General features: G+C 44.2%; 1 protein-coding gene and 1 long non-coding RNA gene across 2 annotated transcripts in view; one reads left to right on the top strand and one right to left on the bottom strand.

Moving 5' to 3' along the window:
- Nucleotides 1-18,532, bottom strand: part of LOC147607459 (uncharacterized) — a 103,282-nt gene that overhangs the window by 20,011 nt on the left and 64,739 nt on the right. The gene's annotated exons all lie outside the window — the stretch shown is intronic.
- On the top strand, nt 15,319-16,171 carry LOC147607461 (uncharacterized). The gene is made up of 3 exons (XR_015264809.1): nt 15,319-15,721; nt 15,811-15,888; nt 16,065-16,171. It is a non-coding gene; the product is annotated as an uncharacterized LOC147607461 (long non-coding RNA).

The raw sequence follows: 18,532 nt of genomic DNA, 5'->3' as shown, positions 1-18,532 counted from the left end.
GCTCTGGGACAATTTTCGGCCTCGAAAGATCACCCTCTCTCTTTGGTTGATGGCACACACGAGCTTGGCGGTTGGCACGTGGTAAGCCAGTGGTGGTCGACGAGCAGCTTTGTCCAAGGTGCGGCCATCCTCAGGAGTCTCAGCAACAACGATGCTATCTTTGGGATTGCCCGAAGGTTCAGCAGGTTTGGCAGCGGATCGAATTCTCCGCATCTTCACGATGGACAGGACCTTGACCCGTATCATTACATGGGGCACTGTCGCTTGGGCCACACAGGCTAAGGTTGTCAGGGCTTACAAGGAGGAAGGTGGGGGGCTAGCCCTTCAGGTCTCTCACCTTCGCATTTCGGCAGTACTAGCCCCAGCCCCACCTACAGACCACCGGAGACCGGGCTCATGCCCGAGATGGGAGATTTGTAGTAGCGTTGCAACCTGGCACATATGGAGAGCTAGATGCAGCGAAGCCATGGAGGGCACCCACACTCCGCCTATGGAGTCCATCAGGAGCAGTTGGCTCCACATCATCCATACCCTTTGCAATCAGTGGAGGAAGTTGCAAGGTGGCTCTGACCGCATGTAAAAGCAACAGGAAGCTTTGTTGAGGCTTTGGCCACCTGGCCCTTTTCTCACCGATAGAGGTGCTGATCCTACTTCGCATTACAAACCACCTATGTGGTTATCCCCCTCCCCCTCCCTCTTATGAGATAGCCTTCTCCTCATAGAGTGACCATTTTGGGGGGGGGGGGGGGGGGGGGGGGGGTGTTGTTGGGGGGGAGGGAGAAAGATTTTATTAAAGTCTAAGAAGAGTCTGTGAATTCAATTGTGCCATGACTAAGCTAAATGTTGGAACATGGAAAGATTTAAAAAACACCATAAGAAAAGGGTCTACATACTACGCAATCCCAGCAAGTACAAATGGCAGTAATGTATCTAAACACGCGAGTGAAACCTATGGCATCGTCCTCATATGTCAAGTACCTAACCGCAATATTTACATCTAGGTTGGTGCATCTTTATGTCACTAGGATATGTCCCAAATTGGAGCTCATAGCATGAAGGTCCACGTATTCGGGATAAGGCCGCTTGCCTCTCTGAAGAGATTCGCGTGACATGAGTCCACTGAGTGGTAGTATCACCAGGTGAAAAGCCATTGACCTAGCAGGATATGATGCATTGGCCCTAATCTATCAGCTCTCTCTAGCGCCACCACAACTAGGCATCCATCCTGGTCGTCTAATATGAGCTCAAGAACTCTGTGAGTACATCCAACTGATCCCACCTCCCTGAATGTAGCCTCATCAAGTCACTATGTGATGGCACAGCTCTATCATGTGCATACCCAAGCATATTTAACTCTGTAGTGCATCATCCATAAAAGGGAACCAAACCCCTCTCAGAAGAGGTATTCAAATCTCCCTCCAATCTCATAGCAGATTGGGCAAGTAAACAAGTAGTGTTCCTCTAACTCTGTTTCCTAGTGGTGCATACCCTGCATGTTCGCTCCTCCTGGCATACCACCTTCCCTATGCCTCAATCCGGAGACGGTGGGACGATACGCTCATCTAACAAATGGAAATCTACATGGCATGAGACACATGTCTAGAAATATCTAGGTTTCTCAATGAAACAGTCTGTGTTAAGTCTAAAGAAATGCTTTGTGTATTAGTGAAGCTTTAGTAGTGTAACATGCAGCAGAAGTATTCGTAATTAAGGATCCTGTCACAGAAGTCTCACACCTCCTTCTGTATCCTAGGTTTCGCAAGTTTAGCAATCCACTTTTATGACTTCAAACTTTAAGAGATTTAGAGAGAGAGAGAAATTGTACACCGTATGGGGTCCCGAATTACCCACACTGAAGGGCCCCCTATCCCGTTACCGGAATAGTATTTGCTTTATTACTTTGAAGAGAATGACTTTGGACTGACAATAAGCCAAACGCAAGATCTCGGAGGACCAAGAGTCGGGCTGAACTGTAAACGGCTGTAGAAGTACCAATAATGACCGATCTCGAGCCTATACACTCTTCCCAATGGAATGAGGGAAGGCTGCAAATCTGAGGCTGAGATATGGACTGTTTGGGACTATTTCTAGGCTGTGTTATGCACCATGAGTGAATGAGAATGCTGAGTTTTACCTTCACCAAAGTGGTTGAAGCAAAAACGATGAGTTGTATGCGGGCTGAATGCTGCTAGCTGCTGAAAACACGAGGAGGATGAAGTATGTATGCTGGCCGGCTGTTGTGTATGCTGAAAACGCAAGGTTGATGAAGCTCTGAGGCTGGCCGGCTACAAGGACTGCTGCGTTTTGCTGATGCGTGGCTGAGAATGTAAGCGATGATGCTCCAAGGCTGAGGACTGCACCGCTTGATGATGGATGATTAGAATGATGCAATAGCAAGGCTATTTATATGCTCACAAGTCTGGTCGGTTGGCTGTGAAGCTGGCCGACTGTAGCCAACTTGCTACACGACTTGTATAAGCTCAATAATGGTATTTAAATGCTGAAATAATGCTGTAAAATATGGGAAAATGCCAGATAAACGCTAATAAATATCCCAAAAATACCAGATGATATTTCAAGGCTTCTGCAATGGTCTATGTGATCTACGTGCACATGGGATGAATGATATGCAATATGCAGAATGCTTTCTAATGCAAACCCTAAGGTTTCTATTGACTCTACATGCATGAATGATTCTCTCCAAGTGTGTTAAGGGACTTGATTGACTGAATGACTCTAAGGCTGAGGAATGACCTACGTAGCTTGTGCTTGACATATCCTGGACCGAGGATTACAATGGGGTCACGACGTACGACCTGACATAACCATCGCAAGCCAAATGGGATACACATCTTGATCTGTCTCCTTTATGGACATCTACAAATGGGTTGAATTCTTCCCTTGGTTTCTCTCTTTGAGGCGGCCCACAAAAATGATCATTGAATTCCTCATACCCTAGAAATCTTTCAATATCTAATTGGGTATCCACGGAATCAGCAAAGCTAGGACCTTGAGTTTTGGGCCAAAAATTCCTGTACAATCCCACCTGTGGGAGGATCGGTTTATCAAGCTCTTGTAGTACGCCATTCCAATAGTCTATCACAGGTTTGTAATATCGTGGAACAAAAGATCCATTTCCAATGTTCTGCCAAAATTTAATGTAAGCCTTTATTCCTGTGATCACCTCCTCATGGCTCTTCACATATTCTGCCATTGCTAATATAGGAGGATCACCAATTGGTAACATTGGCTTGCCATCATGATCCTTCTTCCAAAGCATAATACCATCGCTTGGCCTCCAATCTGGTGTGGCAACATGTACTTTTGTATCGCATTACTGGTGTGTCCCCATTCATGAAGAAGCGAAATTGAAGTGGCCGTGAATGGCCAGTGAGTGCATCCTGTCCATCACAAAGATAGCCATCACAATACTGCTTGAAGTCAGGAACTCGTGTAAGTAAGAAAGGTGTTGGAGAAGAGGTTGAGCTAGTCCTCAGTGTATCCATCAAATGCGGCAAAGTGAAGGTCTGGCCAACTCTTAATCTTTCTGAGAACCTGCTAAACATAGCATCTATGTCTTCATGTGTATGTCCAACCATCAAAAAGCCTAATTGAATAGTTTTGAAAACGCCCTTTGCAACCAAAAGAGATAAGTAAGCAAAAAGATATCTATTCTTGTTTTCACTTGGACAGTTATCAAGTTGTAGAAGCAAATTCTCTGCTGGTAGTTTTTGAAAACTACCTTGAACACCCCCCAACATACTGCCAGCTGCTGAAGAACTCGTTGTCGCATTTGTTTGCTGACCAAGAAGCTCTTTATTATCACTGAGGTAATGATAATCTAAAGCTTCCCTTGAGCTCAACACTTGAAGAAGTGGAACACTACTCCTTGATGCTGCATCTGATGCTAGATCACCAAGAGGATGATTTTCCATACGCTCCAGGTTACATAAACATAGTGCAATTGATCCAATAGTGAGATTAGGATCAGATGGCCACAATCCATTCAACACAAAGTGACCATAATACCCTTCTCCATGTCCATGCATGATCATCCCTATTAATGCAACTTGGAGTTGCCAAGCCGAATCTATATCTTTTGGCATAGTGCGTAGTCGAGGAATTGCTGTCTTCTTTTGATCCATCTTATCATAATCATACACAAGTATTTGTCTGGTTGTAGCTTTGAAAATGCTCGCCATGCATAATACATGTTTCTACAACTTTGTTGCTGGCACATGTGGATCTTTATTTCCTCCCTTATCTTGGCCCTTTCCTATAGACTTGGCTTTGCTGCCAATCTCGCTTTTAGTGAGCTACATAAGCTGCATTTAGAGAATTCACTAGTCTTAGTTAATGCCACATGTGGGTACTCTTGATTCCAAATCCTTGAAAATGAGAATTTAGACAACTTCTTTTCATATCCCATTTGATCAAGGGTTGAATTGATCTCATCCAATATGTCCACTTGCTTATATGTCTCCGGTATTTTTAGTTGAGTCTCTCTTGACCCATCTAGCATTGTTCTACTTTTATTAGGCATTCGCTCGGAGTTAATATTGACAAAATCTTCAAGTAGAGCTCTAGCCATGCCAGTATGCTCTAAGGCTCTTTTAATTTTTCCTGTATTTCCATGCACATGTTGACGTACACCAGCTTCAAACTTCTCCCTATAGCGATTAAAGGCTGTCTTAGGGATTCCATGAATTTCATACCATGCTCTGCAACACACAACTATCCCTTCAAGTTTGAATTCATAGTTTATCTTTTGAGTATTTGCATCCATTATCCAAGAGACTGAGGGCACATCATATACATAGTTTGTGTTGGGTTTTATGCTGTGTATGCACCCAGAGGAGTGCTAGTGATCATCAGTAGATTACTGGGGCATTTTTTACTTCAGTTAGTGGAGGTTTTTCCCCCAGTTTAGCTTAGTATCACTTATAAGCAGTTTATAAGTGTTTTGGTCCACCCGGCACATTTTATGGCCGGACATGTGAACACATTCTTTTAGGTCACTTTATTATTTGGCTATTGTACTTCACATCATTATCTGAATACACAAAGAGTCGTGCTCTCTCTCTCTGCTTCCCACGCTTGTGTTTGCTGTACCTCCAAACCCTAACCCTAACAACCCAAGGCCTTCATTTGGTATCAGAGCATCGTTGGCCTGCCCTTGCCCTGCCCGTACTTGGTATCACTACCTTTCATACTGCACTGCTCCGTACATGTTATCGCCTGTTTCCATCAACAACTGAAGGTACAGTCGCCCAGCTCCGTACAGTGTACCTGCACCAGCCCGTACACACCTGCGCAGGACAGTACTGTTCCGTACATCCGTGCTTCCGTACAAGTCAGCGCCACCTTCAGTACCCGTACTGTACCTGCATACAGTCGACAGCAGCTGACGTGTACCTGCTCGCCCAGCACCGTACAGCACTGCCTGCTCCGTACACAGACAGCGCTTCTGTACACACCTGCGCAGACAGCCGTACAGCTGTCAGTACAGGCGACCAACAGCATTTGGTGTTCCGTACCTGTTCAGTACGAGTTTTCAGTACCTGCTTCCGAACTGTATCTGCTCGCCCTACTTCTGTACCTACTTCCGTGCAACACCTCGACTGTAGCTGCTGTGTACCTGCACAGTACAGTCGACTGTACTACTGCTCAGCACAGTAGTGGTAAGCATTACATATTTTGAATATTGGGCATTTTTATTTTCTCTGTGAAAATCTACAGGCAGATACAGGCAGACTTTCTTGCAAAGAAAACTCTACAGGTTTCTTGCAAGGTTTAGGGTGTAGTAATTTTGGGCATTTTTGGGGCATTTTGGCACTGTGTAAGCCATTTTTGCTGCTCTACTCAGTTAGTGGTGCATTGTGTTGCACATTCAGAGGATTGAGAGTGCAGGCATATTTGGGTGAACTGTATTCAGTGGAGTACAGTTGCTTTCAGGGTTCTTGCTATTGGGTTTTCTGATACACAGGTACAACATTGTGCATAGGCATAATGGCAAATCAACAGCAGAGTGATGTATTCACGTATTTGTCTAAGGAAGACAAATTGGACGGCACGAACTACTCCTTGTGGAGTTTTATGCTGAAAAATGTGCTTGTGGCAAAAGGTCTTTGGGATTTTGTTAGTGGTGATGAACCACGTCCAAGTCCATTGGCTCCAGAGACTCCTCCCCAAGGGGGTGCTCGTGGACGAGGACAACAGGTACAGGCTCCAGGGCAGCCATTGCCTATTCAAAGAACAAATGCTCAGAAGACATGGGATGCCAGGGATGCACAAGCCTTGTCACTCATTGCATTGTCAGTAGAGAGGTCTATTATACCTCATATTCGTTCAACTGGCTCTTCACAAAATGCATGGGTGACTTTGGAGCAGATGTATGCTGCTCGTAATGAGGCTCAGATCTCATTTTTGAAAAGAGAGCTCGAAAATCAGAAAATGCATGAAGGAGATGATATGTCTAGCAACTTAAACAAGCTGCAGGATTTGAGAGAGCAACTCATCAATGTGGATGAGATTATTCCTGAGACACAACTTGTGTCCACCATCTTGCACTCTTTGCCAAGATCTCACTTGGCTTTTCATACCTCTTTGAACCTCAGCATGAGGAATGCTGTTAAGTATCAGGAACTTGTTGCTCTCTTGCTACAAGAAGAGCAAATGAGGAAGAATATGAATATGAACACAAGTGCTGAACAAGCATTTACTACAGGTCAAAAGGGGAAAGGAAAAACTCAGCCAAAGAGTTCAAATCAGAATGGACTTTATCGGTTGGATGCATTTCAGCCAGTGGATCAGTCTGCTTATAATGCATTCACTCTTACTCCAGCTATGGTTGATGCGGAGTTATGGCATGCTCGCATGGGGCATGTAAATTTTGGTAGTCTTATGCTTATGCAGCGACATAACATGTTTACAGACCTACCTCTCATGGAGAAACCTCCAGATCAATTTTGTGAAGGATGTATTTTGGGAAAAATGCATAGGTTTTCCTTCCCACGTGATCAGGCTCTACGAGCAACTGCAAAGTTGCAGCTTATACACAGTGATCTTTGTGGTCCCATGCAGACGAAGTCATAAGGTGGTTGCTTCTATTTTGCAAAACCTCTACTAGCAATCAAACCTGTCAACATACCCAGCCTGAGAAGAGCTAGTAGGATGCCTACGACACAATTAAACAATTTGTGGACACAGAGTCACACACACATTAATCGTCCCTGGAAAGCAGCTTGTGGCAGTAGATAGAATCTCTATGAAGGCGGCTTTAGGGCTGCATGAAGTAGGGCCCACAGAGCCATAAAAGACTTGCGTGATGAGCTCTAAGGTTCCAAGAAAAGGAAGCATGAACCAGTTGATTTCTTTACCTTCAGGCTTCTTCTGTGGCTCGTACGCAACTGTAGTTCTTGGCGAAATGTCTTCTGTATTGGTCACCAGGACCACATTCTGCAAGTAAAAGGTCATCTGCACCCTTCTCAACTACATCCTCCACTTAGGTTGCAGTATCCTTGAAAAACCTGAGAAAAAGGTCAGTGACCGCTTTAGAGGCAGGGAGACAAACTATGCTGCATAGAGGACTAGCTCAGGTGGCACCTTAGGACCCTGAACCTGAAAAGTTAAGGCCAAAAAATAACCATGGCTAGCACTGGAGAAACTTCCAACAACAGACTGAAGCAAACAGCCAAGAGACCTATGGGGTTGAAACTTTTTGGTGCAGAAGATGATGCAAGTGATTCCGATGAACCACCTATAGGTCAACTCAGGAAGTGGCGCACGTAGAAGGCCCATCACCAACAAGAGGAAGAAAGGGCTCAGGACAAGGCCAACACCAACACCCAAGGCTCTGAGGGTGAACAGGAACAAGCAGCTCACACAAGCCAACACGCAAGGAAGGTCGTGTGGTGTCCGTGATAAGATAAACATCTAAACAAATTCAGTCCTGACAAGCTCTAAGCGACCCCTTCAAGCAAAAATAGAAGACTGAATGAATTGAAAATCCTAATCTGCCTGCTTTCTTGCACCACAAAGAGTATGCCAGGAGCTTCCCAAGTCCCAACACATCCAAGAAAATATTCCAGCTAAGCGACACCTCCCCCTGTCAAGTTCCAAAGTGTTCACAAAAAACTAATCTCTGAGACCATAGAACAACCTGAAAACCAAAAAGCCCATATTCATCCTACATACTCACAAAGAGGCCTGCGAACACCAAAACAATTCTTCTTACCATCAGCTTCAACATTGATTCAGCCCTTGAAGCAACCACTTCAAGTGATCCTAGAGTACAAATCACATAATCCTAGCCAGCAAACAACCTACCTTAGAAAAAGCCCAATCTGCAACTCCCCATCAGCATCCCACTAAAGCTTTGAAGTTGTACTCTACTAAAAGATTGCTTAGAATTGACAATAGACACTCCAAGTCTTTGGAGTCTGAGCAAAAGGCCACAAAGCAATTGAAAAACATCCTCCACAATAACCAATCACAAAACATAATATCAAATGCAATTTGCAATTTAACATGCTACTGAGCTTCAGACCACATTCAATAGTCAACACATTTTAATTGAGCCGAAAATCAAATAGAGTCCAACAATCATTATTGCCAGATAAACACAAAAAATAACCATGGAGAGTGCAAGAAAAAGTAACCATGGAGAGGGGATCTGACAAAAGCTCTGAAACTTGTATCGCTACTCCGTCTTAAAACTTGTATGGATCCAAAGCCTCATCCATTGACTCAATGAAGGTGTCGATATCCAAATTTTCACCCGATGTGCCACAAAAAAAGACATGAGAGGGTGGATGCAAATCAAACACCGGATTCTGGTGGCCTTGATTAATCATGTTGGTTGTTTGTACCGGACTCGAGCTGTAGTAAGCAGGGCCGCCTCCTTGCATGATAAAATCTTTGCCTGACACATGAAACAAAAACCATGCTGGCACTGCATTGCCCTCAGGGCTGTTCCTCATCCGCAGACATTGTTCATCAGTGATATTTGGATGGAGCCTTGAGACTGTAACAATGATGCCCAAAAGTGACCCAGTGGTAGCGCTAAACAAAGGACCTCCTGAATCTCCAGGGACGCAGCCTCTCGAAACAGTAACAGTCATCTGTGGCGTCGTGTCCGTAGAGAAGTGCCCCGGTGTCATCCTCCACGTAAGAAGCCACACCTTTGTCGCTAGGTCCGACATTTTGCACGTGGAATATCCAAACATACAATATGACTTTCCAATTGCTAAAGACACTGGATCTATGTCTATGTGAGCAGTTTTTCTCCCTTGGATGTCTGTCAAAACCCTGAAAGCTATGATATCATATCGATCATCCAAAGCAGCTACTTCCAGTTCAATGCCCTGTCAAAGCAAATTGACACTTTGAAAACAAGGGAGAGAATACCCCCACACACAGAGAGAGAGAGAGAGAGAGAGACCTGGTCAGGAGCTTGGAGAGATGCTTTCAGACGTTGTCCAGGAGATGCTTCTCCACGTGACACAAAGCAATGAAGCGCTGAAAGAACAACAGGATAGTCCTTCCCTTGCACAAGTACTCCAGCAGACAGATAGTCGTCATTATGATGGAAAACAGATACGCATGTGCTGGCCATGTCCTTCACAAGGGAAGAGAGATCCATGCCAACCACGCGACCGTAACGGGTTTGGGGTTTTGCTCTGGAAAAAGCACAAGTAGGCAGCCTCGGGAAAAGGTAAGTTAAAACCTGCTCGCGATCGACATACAAATGGTCAAATCCATGAACAACGGCTATTTTTGGCCTCAAAATTTATGCAAATTCAAATCATGCCTAGGCAGTTGCGCACGTTTATATAAAGGGGACGGCACCCTTGAACTTATTTATTCACTCATTTTTCTCATTTTTCGTGGGACACATTCTTTCTCTCTTCACACTCATCCAACCTGCATTTTTTAACGGGCTTTCTCCCTTCTCACTCATCCAAGCTTTGTTTTTCATTGGATTTAAAGCGGGTTTTTTCATGTATGGTTAAAATCCACCAAATATCATCTTCAAAAGATTGCTATAACCTATACGAGTCCTACGCAACTCTCCAAGCATATTTGGTAAGCATTTCATCTTTTCATGCATTTTTCTTCATGTGGTGTTCTCCCTACCCAAATTTAGCATACAGAAATAAGCTCCAACTTACTCTATTTTTGTGCAAGGACGACACTGCGACATCCATTAGCAAGGACAAGTTTTTTTTTAGGGTGTCGTCCCTACACAAATTTAGCATGCATGGTTAGTCTCCCGCTTACTCCATTTTTGCACAAAGGAGACACTCTTTAGCAAGCACAAGGTTTTTTTTCAGGGTGTCATCCCTACCCAAATTTTGCATATACGAATAGGCAACCGCTTACCCTTTTTTTGCGCAAGGGCAACTCTTTAGCAAGCACAAGTTTTTTTTAAGGGTGTTGTTTCTACACAAATTTAGAATCCATGGATAGGCTTCCACTTACTTTATTTTCATGTAAGGGCAACATCCATTAGCACTATTATTTTTTTCACTTATGATTTGATTGATGATGTAGGGATTGAAATTAATTCATGTGGCAAGGTCAAAACAAACTACTAGGAAGGTCCCTAAAGAGGATGTTTAGAAGAAGGAGCCACTTGATGAATCAAAAGTAAAGCAAGGAACAAAGGCTACAAGTAAAAAACAACCAATTAAGCCTTTTCTAAAGAAAAGAAGATTTTCTCAAGGAGTAAAATGCTTGATGGAGATTAGCAGAGCACAAAAAGCTCTCTCTGTGACAATTCCTAGGTTACCTTTCCATAGGCTTTACAGGTAGGTTGTAGAGCACTTCAAGATTGATATGAGGTGGACAAGGAGTGCCTTGGATTGCATGCAAGAGGTTGCCAAAAGACTTTTTGATTCTCTTCCAAGATGCATACATCTATGCAACTCACTCTCATAGGGTTACACTAATGGACAAAGAAATGGTTATCTTGAAGGGGCTAAGGTACAGATTTAGCAAAACTTTTAAATCAGTGCCACTATAAGATGAGAAAACATTAAATATCCTTAACATACTTCCATCAAGAAAACCCAAATAACCTATAGTAATTGAGGAGACCATAGAGGAGACTGAGGAGGAGGTGAAGGAAGGGGCGGAGATGAACATTGACGGGGCGGAGATGTCCATCACCTCCCCGTCAATGTTCATCTCCGCCCCTTCCTTAACATACTTCCATCAAGAAAACCCAAAGAACCTATAGTAATTGAGGAGACCATAGAGGAGACTGAGGAGGAGGTGAAGGAAGGGGCGGAGATGAACATTGACGGGGCGGAGATGTCCATCTCCGCCCCGTCAATGTTCATCTCCGCCCCTTCCTTCACCTCCTCCTCAGTCTCCTCTATGGTCTCCTCAATTACTGAAGGAAGGGGCGGAGATGAACATTGACGGGGCGGAGATGGACATCTCCGCCCCGTCAATGTTCATCTCCGCCCCTTCCTTCACCTCCTCCTCAGTCTCCTCTATGGTCTCCTCAATTACTATAGGTCCATCTCCGCCCCGTCAATGTTCATCTCCGCCCCTTCCTTCACCTCCTCCTCAGTCTCCTCTATGGTCTCCTCAATTACTATAGGTTCTTTGGGCTTTCTTGATGGAAGGTCCATCTCCGCCCTGTCAATGTTCATCTCCGCTCCTTCCTTCACCTCCTCCTCCGTCTCCTCTATGGTCTCCTCAATTACTATAGGTTATTTGGGTTTTCTTGATGGAAGTATGTTAAGGATATTTAATGTTTTCTCATCTTATAGTGGCACTGATTTAAAAGTTTTGCTAAATCTGTACCTTAGCCCCTTCAAGATAACCATTTCTTTGTCCATTAGTGTAACCCTATGAGAGTGAGTTGCATAGATGTATGCATCTTGGAAGAGAATCAAAAAGTCTTTTGGCAACCTCTTCCATGCAATCCAAGGCACTCCTTGTCCACCTCATATCAATCTTGAAGTGCTCTACAACCTACCTGTAAAGCCTATGGAAAGGTAACCTAGGAATTGTCACAGAGAGAGCTTTTTGTGCTCTGCTAATCTCCATCAAGCATTTTACTCCTTGAGAAAATCTTCTTTTCTTTAGAAAAGGCTTAATTGGTTGTTTTTTACTTGTAGCCTTTGTTCCTTGCTTTACTTTTGATTCATCAAGTGGCTCCTCCTTCTTAACATCCTCTTTAGGGACCTTCCTAGTTTATTTGTTTTGACCTTGCCACATGAATTAATTTCAATCCCTACATCATCAATCAAATCATAAGTGAAAAAAATAATAGTGCTAATGGATGTTGCCCTTACATGAAAATAAAGTAAGTGGAAGCCTATCCATGGATTCTAAATTTGTGTAGAAACAACACCCTTAAAAAAAACTTGTGCTTGCTAAAGAGTTGCCCTTGCGCAAAAAAAGGGTAAGCGGTTGCCTATTCGTATATGCAAAATTTGGGTAGGGATGACACCCTGAAAAAAAACCTTGTGCTTGCTAAAGGGTGTCTCCTTTGTGCAAAAATGGAGTAAGCGGGAGACTCACCATGCATGCTAAATTTGTGTAGGGACGACACCCTAAAAAAAAACTTGTCCTTGCTAATGGATGTCGCAGTGTCGTCCTTGCACAAAAATAGAGTAAGTTGGAGCTTATTTCTGTATGCTAAATTTGGGTAGGGAGAACACCACATGAAGAAAAATGCATGAAAAGATGAAATGCTTACCAAAGTTGCTTGGAGAGTTACATAGGACTCGTATAGATTATAGCAATCTTTTGAAGATGATATTTGGTGGATTTTAACCACACATGACAAAACCCGCTTTAAATCCAATGAAAAACAAAGCTTGGATGAATGAGAAGGGAGAAAGCCCGTTAAAAAATGCAGGTTGGATGAGTGTGAAGAGAGAAAGAATGTGTCCCACGAAAAATGAGAAAAATGAGTGAATAAATAAGTTCAAGGGTGCCGTCCCCTTTATATAAACGTGCGCAAATGCCTAGGCATGATTTGAATTTGCACAAATTTTGAGGCCAAAAATAGCCGTTGTTCATGGATTTGACCGTTTGTATGTCGATCGCGAGCAGGTTTTAACTTACCTTTTCCCGAGGCTGCCTACTTGTGCTTTTTCCAGAGCAAAACCCCAAACCCGTTACGGTCACGTGGTTGGCATGGATCTCTCTTCCCTTGTGAAGGACATGGCCAGCACATGCGTATCTGTTTTCCATCATAATGACGACTATCCGTCTACTGGAGTACTTGTGCAAGGGAAGGACTATCCTGTTGTTCTTTCAGCGCTTCATTGCTTTGTGTCACGTGGAGAAGCATCTCCTGGACAACATCTGAAAGCATCTCTCCAAGCTCCTGACCAGGTCTCTGTGTGTGTGTGTGTGTGTGTGTGTGTGTGTGTGTGGGTATTCTCTCCCTTGTTTTCAAAGTGTCAATTTGCTTTGACAGGGCATTGAACTGGAAGTAGCTGCTTTGGATGATCGATATGATATCATAGCTTTCAGGGTTTTGACAGACATCCAAGGGAGAAAAACTGCTCACATAGACATAGATCCAGTGTCTTTAGCAATTGGAAAGTCATATTGTATGTTTGGATATTCCATGTGCAAAATGTCGGACCCAGCGACAAAGGTGTGGCTTCTTACGTGGAGGATGACACCGGGGCACTTCTCTACGGACACGACGCCACAGATGACTGTTACTGTTTCGAGAGGCTGCGTCCCTGGAGATTCAGGAGGTCCTTTGTTTAGCGCTACCACTGGGTCACTTTTGGGCATCATTGTTACAGTCTCAAGGCTCCATCCAAATATCACTGATGAACAATGTCTGCGGATGAGGAACAGCCCTGAGGGCAATGCAGTGCCGGCATGGTTTTTGTTTCATGTGTCAGGCAAAGATTTTATCATGCAAGGAGGCGGCCCTGCTTACTACAGCTCGAGTCCGGTACAAACAACCAACATGATTAATCAAGGCCACCAGAATCCGGTGTTTGATTTGCACCCACCCTCTCATGTCTTTTTTTGTGGCACATCGGGTGAAAATTTGGATATCGACACCTTCATTGAGTCAATGGATGAGGCTTTGGATCCATACAAGTTTTAAGACGGAGTAGCAATACAAGTTTCAGAGCTTTTGTCAGATCCCCTCTCCATGGTTACTTTTTCTTGCACTCTCCATGGTTATTTTTTGTGTTTATCTGGCAATAATGATTGTTGGACTCTATTTGATTTTCGGCTCAATTAAAATGTGTTGACTATTGAATGTGGTCTGAAGCTCAGTAGCATATTAAATTGCAAATTGCATTTGATATTATGTTTTGTGATTGGTTATTGTGGAGGATGTTTTTCAATTGCTTTGTGGCCTTTTGCTCAGACTCCAAAGACTTGGAGTGTCTATTGTCAATTCTAAACAATCTTTTAGTAGAGTACAACTTCAAAGCTTTAGTGGGATGCTGATGGGGAGTTGCAGATTGGGCTTTTTCTAAGGTAGGTTGTTTGCTGGCTAGGATTATGTGATTTGTACTCTAGGATCACTTGAAGTGGTTGCTTCAAGGGCTGAATCAATGTTGAAGCTGATGGTAAGAAGAATTGTTTTGGTGTTCGCAGGCCTCTTTGTGAGTATGTAGGATGAATATGGGCTTTTTGGTTTTCAGGTTGTTCTATGGTCTCAGAGATTAGTTTTTTGTGAACACTTTGGAACTTGACAGGGGGAGGTGTCGCTTAGCTGGAATATTTTCTTGGATGTGTTGGGACTTGGGAAGCTCCTGGCATACTCTTTGTGGTGCAAGAAAGCAGGCAGATTAGGATTTTCAATTCATTCAGTCTTCTGTTTTTGCTTGAAGGGGTCGCTTAGAGCTTGTCAGGACTGAATTTGTTTAGATGTTTATCTTATCACGGACACCACACGACCTTCCTTGCGTGTTGGCTTGTGTGAGCTGCTTGTTCCTGTTCACCCTCAGAGCCTTGGGTGTTGGTGTTGGCCTTGTCCTGAGCCCTTTCTTCCTCTTGTTGGTGATGGGCCTTCTACGTGCGCCACTTCCTGAGTTGACCTATAGGTGGTTCATCGGAATCACTTGCATCATCTTCTGCACCAAAAAGTTTCAACCCCATAGGTCTCTTGGCTGTTTGCTTCAGTCTGTTGTTGGAAGTTTCTCCAGTGCTAGCCATGGTTATTTTTTGGCCTTAACTTTTCAGGTTCAGGGTCCTAAGGTGCCACCTGAGCTAGTCCTCTATGCAGCATAGTTTGTCTCCCTGCCTCTAAAGCGGTCACTGACCTTTTTCTCAGGTTTTTCAAGGATACTGCAACCTAAGTGGAGGATGTAGTTGAGAAGGGTGCAGATGACCTTTTACTTGCAGAATGTGGTCCTGGTGACCAATACAGAAGACATTTCGCCAAGAACTACAGTCGCGTACGAGCCACAGAAGAAGCCTGAAGGTAAAGAAATCAACTGGTTCATGCTTCCTTTTCTTGGAACCTTAGAGCTCATCACGTAAGTCTTTTATGGCTCTGTGGGCCCTACTTCATGCAGCCCTAAAGCCCCCTTCATAGAGATTCTATCTACTGCCACAAGCTGCTTTCCAGGGACGATTAATGTGTGTGTGACTCTGTGTCCACAAATTGTTTAATTGTGTCGTAGGCATCCTACTAGCTCTTCTCAGGCTGGGTATGTTGACAGGTTTGATTGCTAGTAGAGGTTTTACCATGTCGAAGTGATGCTTTTTGGTATCCTCCTTGCTTTTCTTGTTTGCTTTAGCCGAATGCAGTTGAGAACTCACTTTGCTGAACAGGTTGTGTTTATTCGAAATATGCAGTGGATTTTTGCGTTGATACACTATACACTTCCTATTCTCTTGGTTTTGGGTCGATCATGGGGGTTCTCTACTCTTGAGGTCTTTTAATTGCATGTCATGATCGTTGCAATCTTCTTGAGTTTTGAGCTTGCCATTAGCACCATTAATTATTTGATTTTGCATGATTTCCTTTTCCTATTATGATTGTACTTGCTTACCTTTCTGTTATGGTGAGATCTCCCACCTTGAGGTTGCTTATGCTCACGTTGCTGCAGGTCTCCCGGATTTTCCATTTCTTTGGGCACACATTGAGTATTGCACTAAATTTCTTTGGGCGCAGACTTCAACTGCTGCATTTGTTCGCCAACCTTTTCCGAAGTATGGCTTCATTCCTACACCCATTAACCTTTTGTAAATGCATGGTTCCATCCTGGTTCATCAAAGTGAATGTTCTTGGAGCAACCTCCTCTTGTACAATGCATGGACCCACCCATAGGAGTGTAAGCTTTCTTGGGTGCTTTTGTGTCTTAGAGATATAGACCAGGACTTGATTTCCCTTGGATCTTGTGCTTGCTATACGATTAGCTCATGCCTTCCTCTTTTTGAATGGTCTCTGCCATGAGACACTACTTTGTTTTTCTTCCTTTAATGTCGATAGCTGTTGTATTCTCTCTTCCCAGGATTCCTCCGTTGGTAATTGGAGTTCCACCACAAGTCTTAATGAGGGGACTATGAATTCCGTTGACTTGATTGCTTCCAATTCATATGCCTGTAGACACTTTGTAGGAGGTCCGTAATGCCCAAACAACACTATCTAACTTGTGGTTCCAATCATTTTTGTTGGCCTCTGCGATCTTTTTGAGAGTTTTAGCTTTTAAAAAAAGTCTTATTAGTTGATTTAGCTTTCCATCGCATTGGGGATGATATACTGTTGATTTCTTGTGAATAATAAGAGTCTTGTTGGCTAGCTCCTTCATGACATAGTCGAGGAAGTGCTTTCCCTGATCACTGGCAAGTTCCATTGGACATCTAAATCTTGTCTTGACATTTTGGTATAAGAACTTAGCCATGTTTGTTGTAGTATTCCTCCTCAATGCCTTAGCCTCTTGCCAATTGGTGAAATAATTTGTGGTAGCCATAGTCACATGGGATGGGTAACGGGGATGGTGTCGGGAATGGGGTTGGAGACGGGGAACGAAAAAAGGGAGGGAACGGGGACGGGGGGGTGGGGATGACATATAGAATATGCACATTATTGAATTATTTTTACGCAGACTACAAAGCATACAAAAATAGAACATTAAAGAGTGTTACACTTTCAAGTTTTGGCTCATCTCTATCTCTGTATCTATTATGATGAAATAACGGGGGTGCCACGTGTCAGCATTTCATGCTTCCTGGAGGGAGAGAGGGAGGGAGGGAGAAAGATACACGACGTTTTCGTTGAAAATTTTGAATTTTGAGTCGTTTGGGGCGACATGTATGCCAAGTGTGGTGCACACACAGCAGGTGTGCGACCTGCAAAGCGCAGGGTTTGAAGGCATGTGGCGTCGCACAAGATGGTGGTCAGGGGCTTTTGAAGGACGACGCATGTATGCCGAGTGTGGTGCATGGTTGTGGAGCCAGGGTTGCAGGATTCTCTCTCTCTCTCTCTCTCTCTCTCTCTTTTGGTCTCATAGGTCATTATGGCCTTTTGAAGACGTTAATATAACATTTCATTTCATTTCATTTCTCTCTCTATCTCTCTCTCTCTCTCTCTCTCGGTGCAGGCCGCCTCTGTCTTCTCTGTGCACGCTCCCTCGCGTGTCTGGTTGAAGGAAGACGACGTGCGTCGCTCACATGTATGCCAAGTACACTTTTGACAGTGGAATGCATTGATTGCCGGATCTGATCAGCGTGCCAGTGCTTTGCTGGACATGTATGCCAAGTGTGGTGCACTTTTCGTCTGGCTCTAGGATATGCTCAGGATGTGCAGGGCAAGGAAGCCAGGGAGCTTTGGTGGACATCTATGCCAAGTGTGGTGCACATTCGAGAGCACAGGAGGTTCTCGACCCCCTTTCGGTGCGGGTTGCGATCTCTTGAAATGCATTGATTGCCGGATATACTCAGCATGGGCGGGGCTTGGAAGCTCGGGGCTGTTTTCATCGGTCGAAGGCATTTAGCTTTGTGCAAGCTGGAGGCTTGGGTGGGCCCCTTTCGGTGTGGGATGTCATCTCTTGGAATGCATTGATTGCCGGAGGGTCGGGGCCAGGAAGCTCTCGGCATGGGTAGGGTCTTCGTGTAGTTTTTCGACGCCCTTTCGGCGCGGGATACCACCTCTTGGAATGCTTTGGTTGCCGGATAAGCGCAGCAAGGGCAGGCCAAGGTTTTTGAATGCATGTGGCATCGTGAAGAAGCATTTCGTGCTTGGTGGAGTTTCGCTGGACATGTATGCCAAGTGCGGTGCACTTTCGAGAGGAATGCAGGTTTTCGACGTCCTTTAGGTCGAAAACCTGGGAATGCATTGATTGCCGGACATGCTGAGCATTTGCAGGGCGAGGAAGATCGTGGCTTTTCGCATCGTATGCGGAGCCAATGTTTGCTTGCTCGCACGTGAACAACCCTTTCCTTGCACGCATTCTTCCCATGCAAAACCCCCGCTATTTGTCCCAGTATGATATCCCACACCGAATCCCACACCGAAAGGGGCCAGGTATGTATGATATGTTTGAAGAAATAAATGATTTCATTAATTACCTCAGAA

Source organism: Cibotium barometz, chromosome 55 (genome assembly GCF_041138505.1).
Source record: "Cibotium barometz isolate CiBa-2024 chromosome 55, ASM4113850v1, whole genome shotgun sequence".
NCBI classification, from domain to species: domain Eukaryota; kingdom Viridiplantae; phylum Streptophyta; class Polypodiopsida; order Cyatheales; family Cibotiaceae; genus Cibotium; species Cibotium barometz.
This window is presented reverse-complemented; position numbering and strand designations above follow the sequence as displayed.